Source organism: Brienomyrus brachyistius, unplaced genomic scaffold (genome assembly GCF_023856365.1).
Source record: "Brienomyrus brachyistius isolate T26 unplaced genomic scaffold, BBRACH_0.4 scaffold94, whole genome shotgun sequence".
In the NCBI taxonomy this organism is placed as follows: Eukaryota; Metazoa; Chordata; class Actinopteri; order Osteoglossiformes; family Mormyridae; genus Brienomyrus; species Brienomyrus brachyistius.
Genome location: NW_026042369.1, coordinates 381719 through 391074, shown reverse-complemented (window position 1 = coordinate 391074; position 9356 = coordinate 381719). Strand labels below are relative to the sequence as shown.

General features: G+C 33.8%; 1 non-coding gene across 1 annotated transcript; it reads left to right on the top strand.

The window, feature by feature from the left end:
• Positions 1-2075: 2075 nt before the first annotated feature.
• Positions 2076-2182, top strand: LOC125727350 (U6 spliceosomal RNA). Its single transcript, XR_007388712.1, has one exon. It is a non-coding gene; the product is annotated as a U6 spliceosomal RNA (small nuclear RNA).
• Positions 2183-9356: the final 7174 nt, after the last annotated feature.

The following is a 9356-nucleotide window of genomic DNA, read 5'->3' as shown; positions in this document are numbered from 1 at the left end:
TAACCGGAGAGTTGTAAAAATTTATCTAATGAAAATGCTGGAAATTGACTGTAATCTGCATTTTAAATTGGAAACTCCCACTTGGACTTTGATCCTCTTTCATCTTTCAGTTCATTAAGATATTCTGAGACAGATCATTTTTGACAAGTACATGCTAAAGAAAGTGTGTAATTTAGTTCTTGAATCAAAAACTTTTGATCCAGGAAAGATTACCAGTGAAGGGTGATTTTTTTTTCTCCAAAAACAATGCTTGAAATTTACTCTAATCTGCATTTTAAATTGGAAACTCCCACTTTGACTTTGACCCTCTTTCATCATTCAGTTGACTAAAATATCATGCAGATTTTTTTTTGACACTTAAATGCTAAAGGAAGCGTGGATTTAATCCTTGAATCAAAAGAATTAGGTCCAGAAAAGATTACTGGAGAATTGTAAAAACCCTAACCCTAATCCTAACCCTAACCCTAACCTGAGAGTTGTAAAATTTTATCTAATGAAAATGCTTGAAATTGACTCTAATCTGCATTTTAAATTGGAAACTCCCACTTTGACTTTGACCCTCTTTCATCATTCAGTTGACTAAAATGTCATGCAGAATTTTTTTTGACACTTAAATACTAAAGGAAGCGAGGAATTGAATCCTTGAATCAAAAGAATTATGTCCAGAAAAGATTACTGGAGAATTGTAAAAACCCTAACCCTAACCCTAATCCTAGCCCTAACCCTAACCGGAGAGTTGTAAAATTTTATCTAATGAAAATTCTTAAAATTGACTCTAATCTGCATTTTAAATTGGAAACTCCCACTTGGACTTTGACCTTTTTCCATCGTTCAGTTCATGAAGATATTCTGAGAACGATCATTCTTGAGAAGTACATGCTACAGAAAGTCTGTAATTTATTCCTTGAATCAAAAACTTTTGATCCAGGAAAGATTACCAGAGAAGTGTGATTTTTTTCTCCAATGACAATGCTTGAAATGGACTCTAATCTGCATATTAAATTGGAAACTCCCACTTGGACTTTGACCCTCTTTCATCATTCAGTTGACTAAAATATCATGCAGAATTTTTTTTGACACTTAAATGCTAAAGGAAGCGAGGAATTGAATCCTTGAATCAAAAGAATTAGGTCCAGAAAAGATTACTGGAGAATTGTAAAAACCCTAACCCTAATCCTAACCCTAACCCTAACCTGAGAGTTGTAAAATTTTATCTAATGAAAATGCTTGAAATTGACTCTAATCTGCATTTTAAATTGGAAACTCCCACTTGGACTTTGACCTTTTTCCATCGTTCACTTCATGAAGATATTCTGAGACAGATCATTTTTGACAAGTACATGCTACAGAAAGTCTGTATTTTATTCCTTGAATCAAAAACTTTTTATCCAGGAAAGATTACCAGAGAAGTGTGATTTTTTTCTCCAATGACAATGCTTGAAATGTACTCTAATCTGCATTTTAAATTGGAAACTCCCACTTGGACTTTGACCCTCTTTCATCATTCAGTTGACTAAAATATCATGCAGAATTTTTTTTGACACTTAAATGCTAAAGGAAGCGAGGATTTAATCCTTGAATCAAAATAATTAGGTCCAGAAAAGATTACTGGAGAATTGTAAAAACCCTAACCCTAATCCTAGCCCTAACCCTAACCGGAGAGTTGTAAAATTTTATCTAATGAAAATTCTTAAAATTGACTTTAAGGGAAGCGTGGAATTTTGTCCTTGAATCAAAAAAATTTCATCCTGAAAAGATTACCCAAGAATTGTAAATTTTTCTCTCCAATGAACATGCTTGAAATTGAGTCTCATCTGCATTTTAAAATGGACACATCCTCTTGTACTTTCACCTTGTTTCATTTTTCATTTGACAAAGTCATTCTGAGGCAGAAAATTTTTGACACCTAATTGTTAAGTTACATTTGAGAGAAATATTTCGCAGCACGTCAGCTGTCTTCATATTTATGTTCTGGCAGAATATAGGGCCAGGGCATAGGCATTGCTTTGCCACCGACATGAGGAAAGCTCATACCGCTTCCACACCTATATATTCTTTCATCTGTTGGTAAATCTGTGCTTGCTATGGCAACACATATACTAAAATTGGAACGATACAGAGAAGATTAGCATGGCCCCTGCGCAAGGATGACACGCAAATTCGTGAAGCGTTCCATATTTTGCTTGGTTTCCCTGGTTCCTAACTTAATCAAACTGCATGCAATGATAGAGTCTAGTCAAGTGGCTTTTATTGTCATTTTGACCATATACAGTGATACAATACACAGTGAAATGAGACAGCATTCCTCCAGGACCATGGTACTATGTATAACACTACATCGACACAGGACTACATAAAGAGCAAGTGTGCAAAAACAGTGTGACACAAGACAGTGCAATAGAAGAAATAGAAGTGATAATAGGAGGTAAGACAGGCTAAGTGTGAAGTGCAACAGTGCAACTGGTTGTGCAAAACGTTATTGAGGTATTGGACACCATGTGGAATATTCCTAAATGAAACTATTGCAATACTTCTCAAGGAATGGACGTTAGGAGGAAACCTGTTCAGTATAGATGATTGGAATAATCAGAAAAATATAAAGCAGCATGACATTCTTTCACTGGAAAAGACTGAGCCTGGTACAAGCATCTTATGGTTATATGTGAAGATGAGGAAAATATCAGATGGCTATGCTGACTCAAATGTTATTTGTACCACAGTTCTGTATTTAGGTCTTTGAATCTAAAGTATCTGATACAGAACAGATGACCGGGGACATGTAGAATTGAGTCTCCAATGAAAAATGCTTGAAATTAACTCAACTCTGCATTTTAGAATGGAAACTCCCACTTGGACTTTGACCCTCTTTCATCATTCAGTTGACTAAAATATCATGCAGAATTTTTTTTGACACTTAAATGCTAAAGGAAGCGAGGATTTAATCCTTGAATCAAAAGAATTAGGTCCAGAAAAGATTACTGGAGAATTGTAAAAACCCTAACCCTAATCCTAACCCTAACCCTAACCTGAGAGTTGTAAAATTTTATCTAATGAAAATGCTTGAAATTGACTCTAATCTGCATTTTAAATTGGAAACTCCCACTTTGACTTTGACCCTCTTTCATCATTCAGTTGACTAAAATGTCATGCAGAATTTTTTTTGACACTTTAATACTAAAGGAAGCGAGGAATTGAATCCTTGAATCAAAAGAATTAGGTCCAGAAACGATTACTGGAGAATTGTAAAAACCCTAACCCTAACCCTAATCCTAGCCCTAACCCTAACCGGAGAGTTGTAAAATTTTATCTAATGAAAATTCTTAAAATTGACTCTAATCTGCATTTTAAATTGGAAACTCCCACTTGGACTTTGACCTTTTTCCATCGTTCAGTTCATGAATATATTCTGAGACAGATCATTTTTGACAAGTACATGCTAAGGAAAGTCTGTAATTTATTCCTTGAATCAAAAACTTTTGATCCAGGAAAGATTACCAGAGAAGTGTGATTTTTTTCTCCAATGACAATGCTTGAAATGGACTCTAATCTGCATTTTAAATTGGAAACTCCCACTTGGACTTTGACCCTCTTTCATCATTCAGTTGACTAAAATATCATGCAGAATTTCTTTTGACACTTAAATGCTAAAGGAAGCGAGGATTTAATCCTTGAATCAAAAGAATTAGGTCCAGAAAAGATTACTGGAGAATTGTAAAAACCCTAACCCTAATCCTAACCCTAACCCTAACCTGAGAGTTGTAAAATTTTATCAAATGAAAATGCTTGAAATTGACTCTAATCTGCATTTTAAATTGGAAACTCCCACTTTGACTTTGACCCTCTTTCATCATTCAGTTGACTAAAATATCATGCAGAATTTTTTTTGACACTTAAATGCTAAAGGAAGCGAGGAATTGAATCCTTGAATCAAAAGAATTAGGTCCAGAAAAGATTACTGGAGAATTGTAAAAACCCTAACCCTAATCCTAGCCCTAACCCTAACCGGAGAGTTGTAAAATTTTATCTAATGAAAATTCTTAAAATTGACTCTAATCTGCATTTTAAATTGGAAACTCCCACTTGGACTTTGACCTTTTTCCATCGTTCAGTTCATGAAGATATTCTGAGACAGATCATTTTTGACAAGTACATGCTACAGAAAGTCTGTATTTTATTCCTTGAATCAAAAACTTTTGATCCAGGAAAGATTAGCAGAGAAGTGTGATTTTTTTTCTCCAATGACAATGCTTGAAATTGACTCTAATCTGCATTTTAAATTGGAAACTCCCACTTGGACTTTGACCCTCTTTCATCATTCAGTTGACTAAAATATCATGCAGAATTTCTTTTGACACTTAAATGCTAAAGGAAGCGAGGATTTAATCCTTGAATCAAAAGAATTAGGTCCAGAAAAGATTACTGGAGAATTGTAAAAACCCTAACCCTAATCCTAACCCTAACCTGAGAGTTGTAAAATTTTATCTAATGAAAATGCTTGAAATTGACTCTAATCTGCATTTTAAATTGGAAACTCCCACTTTGACTTTGACCCTCTTTCATCATTCAGTTGACTAAAATGTCATGCAGAATTTTTTTTGACACTTAAATACTAAAGGAAGCGAGGAATTGAATCCTTGAATCAAAATAATTAGGTCCAGAAAAGATTACTGGAGAATTGTAAAAACCCTAACCCTAATCCTAGCCCTAACCCTAACCGGAGAGTTGTAAAATTTTATCTAATGAAAATTCTTAAAATTGACTCTAATCTGCATTTTAAATTGGAAACTCCCACTTGGACTTTGACCTTTTTCCATCGTTCAGTTCATGAAGATATTCTGAGACAGATCATTTTTGACAAGTACATGCTACAGAAAGTCTGTATTTTATTCCTTGAATCAAAAACTTTTGATCCAGGAAAGATTAGCAGAGAAGTGTGATTTTTTTTCTCCAATGACAATGCTTGAAATTGACTCTAATCTGCATTTTAAATTGGAAACTCCCACTTGGACTTTGACCCTCTTTCATCATTCAGTTGACTAAAATATCATGCAGAATTTCTTTTGACACTTAAATGCTAAAGGAAGCGAGGATGTAATCCTTGAATCAAAAGAATTAGGTCCAGAAAAGATTACTGGAGAATTGTAAAAACCCTAACCCTAATCCTAACCCTAACCTGAGAGTTGTAAAATTTTATCTAATGAAAATGCTTGAAATTGACTCTAATCTGCATTTTAAATTGGAAACTCCCACTTTGACTTTGACCCTCTTTCATCATTCAGTTGACTAAAATGTCATGCAGAATTTTTTTTGACACTTAAATACTAAAGGAAGCGAGGAATTGAATCCTTGAATCAAAATAATTAGGTCCAGAAAAGATTACTGGAGAATTGTAAAAACCCTAACCCTAATCCTAGCCCTAACCCTAACCGGAGAGTTGTAAAATTTTATCTAATGAAAATTCTTAAAATTGACTCTAATCTGCATTTTAAATTGGAAACTCCCACTTGGACTTTGACCTTTTTCCATCGTTCAGTTCATGAAGATATTCTGAGACAGATCATTTTTGACAAGTACATGCTACAGAAAGTCTGTAATTTATTCCTTGAATCAAAAACTTTTGATCCAGGAAAGATTACCAGAGAAGTGTGATTTTTTTCTCCAATGACAATGCTTGAAATGGACTCTAATCTGCATATTATATTGGAAACTCCCACTTGGACTTTGACCCTATTTCATCATTCAGTTGACTAAAATATCATGCAGAATTTTTTTTGACACTTAAATGCTAAAGGAAGCGAGGATTTAATCCTTGAATCAATAGAATTAGGTCCAGAAAAGATTACTGGAGAATTGTAAAAACCCTAACCCTAATCCTAGCCCTAACCCTAACCGGAGAGTTGTAAAATTTTATCTAATGAAAATTCTTAAAATTGACTCTAATCTGCATTTTAAATTGGAAACTCCCACTTGGACTTTGACCCTCTTTCATCATTCAGTTCACTAAAATATCATGCAGAATTTTTTTTGACACTTAAATGCTAAAGGAAGCGAGGAATTTAATCCTTGAATCAAAAGAATTAGGTCCTGAAAAGATTACTGGAGAATTGTAAAAACCCTAACCCTAATCCTAGCCCTAACCCTAACCGGAGAGTTGTAAAATTTTATCTAATGAAAATTCTTAAAATTGACTCTAATCTGCATTTTAAATTGGAAACTCCCACTTGGACTTTGACCTTTTTCCATCGTTCAGTTCATGAAGATATTCTGAGACAGATCATTTTTGACAAGTACATGCTACAGAAAGTCTGTAATTTATTCCTTGAAACAAAAACTTTTGATCCAGGAAAGATTACCAGAGAAGTGTGATTTCTTTCTCCAATGACAATGCTTGAAATGGACTCTAATCTGCATATTATATTGGAAACTCCCACTTGGACTTTGACCCTATTTCATCATTCAGTTGACTAAAATATCATGCAGAATTTTTTTTGACACTTAAATGCTAAAGGAAGCGAGGATTTAATCCTTGAATCAATAGAATTAGGTCCAGAAAAGATTACTGGAGAATTGTAAAAACCCTAACCCTAATCCTAGCCCTAACCCTAACCGGAGAGTTGTAAAATTTTATCTAATGAAAATTCTTAAAATTGACTCTAATCTGCATTTTAAATTGGAAACTCCCACTTTGACTTTGACCCTCTTTCATCATTCAGTTGACTAAAATATCATGCAGAATTTTTTTTGACACTTAAATGCTAAAGGAAGCGAGGAATTTAATCCTTGAATCAAAAGAATTAGGTCCTGAAAAGATTACTGGAGAATTGTAAAAACCCTAACCCTAATCCTAGCCCTAACCCTAACCGGAAAGTTGTAATATTTTATCTAATGAAAATTCTTAAAATTGACTCTAATCTGCATTTTAAATTGGAAACTCCCACTTGGACTTTGACCTTTTTCCATCGTTCAGTTCATGAAGATATTCTGAGACAGATCATTTTTGTCAAGTACATGCTAAAGAAAGTCTGTAATTTATTCCTTGAATCAAAAACTTTTGATCCAGGAAAGATTAGCAGAGAAGTGTGATTTTTTTTCTCCAATGACAATGCTTGAAATTGACTCTAATCTGCATTTTAAATTGGAAACTCCCACTTGGACTTTGACCCTCTTTCATCATTCAGTTGACTAAAATATCATGCAGAATTTCTTTTGACACTTAAATGCTAAAGGAAGCGAGGATTTAATCCTTGAATCAAAAGAATTAGGTCCAGAAAAGATTACTGGAGAATTGTAAAAACCCTAACCCTAATCCTAACCCTAACCCTAACCTGAGAGTTGTAAAATATTATCTAATGAAAATGCTTGAAATTGACTCTAATCTGCATTTTAAATTGGAAACTCCCACTTTGACTTTGACCCTCTTTCATCATTCAGTTGACTAAAATGTCATGCAGAATTTTTTTTGACACTTAAATACTAAAGGAAGCGAGGAATTGAATCCTTGAATCAAAATAATTAGGTCCAGAAAAGATTACTGGAGAATTGTAAAAACCCTAACCCTAATCCTAGCCCTAACCCTAACCGGAGAGTTGTAAAATTTTATCTAATGAAAATTCTTAAAATTGACTCTAATCTGCATTTTAAATTGGAAACTCCCACTTGGACTTTGACCTTTTTCCATCGTTCAGTTAATGAAGTTATTCTGAGACAGATCATTTTTGACAAGTACATGCTATAGAAAGTCTGTCATTTATTCCTTGAATCAAAAACTTTTGATCCAGGAAAGATTACCAGAGAAGTGTGATTTTTTTCTCCAATGACAATGCTTGAAATGGACTCTAATCTGCATTTTAAATTGGAAACTCCCACTTGGACTTTGACCCTCTTTCATCATTCAGTTGACTAAAATATCATGCAGAATTATTTTTGACACTTAAATGCTAAAGGAAGCGAGGAATTGAATCCTTGAATCAAAAGAATTAGGTCCAGAAAAGATTACTGGAGAATTGTAAAAACCCTAACCCTAATCCTAGCCCTAACCCTAACCGGAGAGTTGTAAAATTTTATCTAATGAAAATGCTGGAAATTGACTGTAATCTGCATTTTAAATTGGAAACTCCCACTTGGACTTTGATCCTCTTTCATCTTTCAGTTCATGAAGATATTCTGAGACAGATCATTTTTGACAAGTACATGCTACAGAAAGTCTGTATTTTATTCCTTGAATCAAAAACTTTTGATCCAGGAAAGATTAGCAGAGAAGTGTGATTTTTTTTCTCCAATGACAATGCTTGAAATTGACTCTAATCTGCATTTTAAATTGGAAACTCCCACTTGGACTTTGACCCTCTTTCATCATTCAGTTGACTAAAATATCATGCAGAATTTCTTTTGACACTTAAATGCTAAAGGAAGCGAGGATTTAATCCTTGAATCAAAAGAATTAGGTCCAGAAAAGATTACTGGAGAATTGTAAAAACCCTAACCCTAATCCTAACCCTAACCTGAGAGTTGTAAAATTTTATCTAATGAAAATGCTTGAAATTGACTCTAATCTGCATTTTAAATTGGAAACTCCCACTTTGACTTTGACCCTCTTTCATCATTCAGTTGACTAAAATGTCATGCAGAATTTTTTTTGACACTTAAATACTAAAGGAAGCGAGGAATTGAATCCTTGAATCAAAATAATTAGGTCCAGAAAAGATTACTGGAGAATTGTAAAAACCCTAACCCTAATCCTAGCCCTAACCCTAACCGGAGAGTTGTAAAATTTTATCTAATGAAAATTCTTAAAATTGACTCTAATCTGCATTTTAAATTGGAAACTCCCACTTGGACTTTGACCTTTTTCCATCGTTCAGTTCATGAAGATATTCTGAGACAGATCATTTTTGACAAGTACATGCTACAGAAAGTCTGTAATTTATTCCTTGAATCAAAAACTTTTAATCCAGGAAAGATTACCAGAGAAGTGTGATTTTTTTCTCCAATGACAATGCTTGAAATGGACTCTAATCTGCATATTATATTGGAAACTCCCACTTGGACTTTGACCCTATTTCATCATTCAGTTGACTAAAATATCATGCAGAATTTTTTTTGACACTTAAATGCTAAAGGAAGCGAGGATTTAATCCTTGAATCAATAGAATTAGGTCCAGAAAAGATTACTGGAGAATTGTAAAAACCCTAACCCTAATCCTAGCCCTAACCCTAACCGGAGAGTTGTAAAATTTTATCTAATGAAAATTCTTAAAATTGACTCTAATCTGCATTTTAAATTGGAAACTCCCACTTGGACTTTGACCCTCTTCCATCATTCAGTTGACTAAAATATCATGCAGAATTTTTTTTGA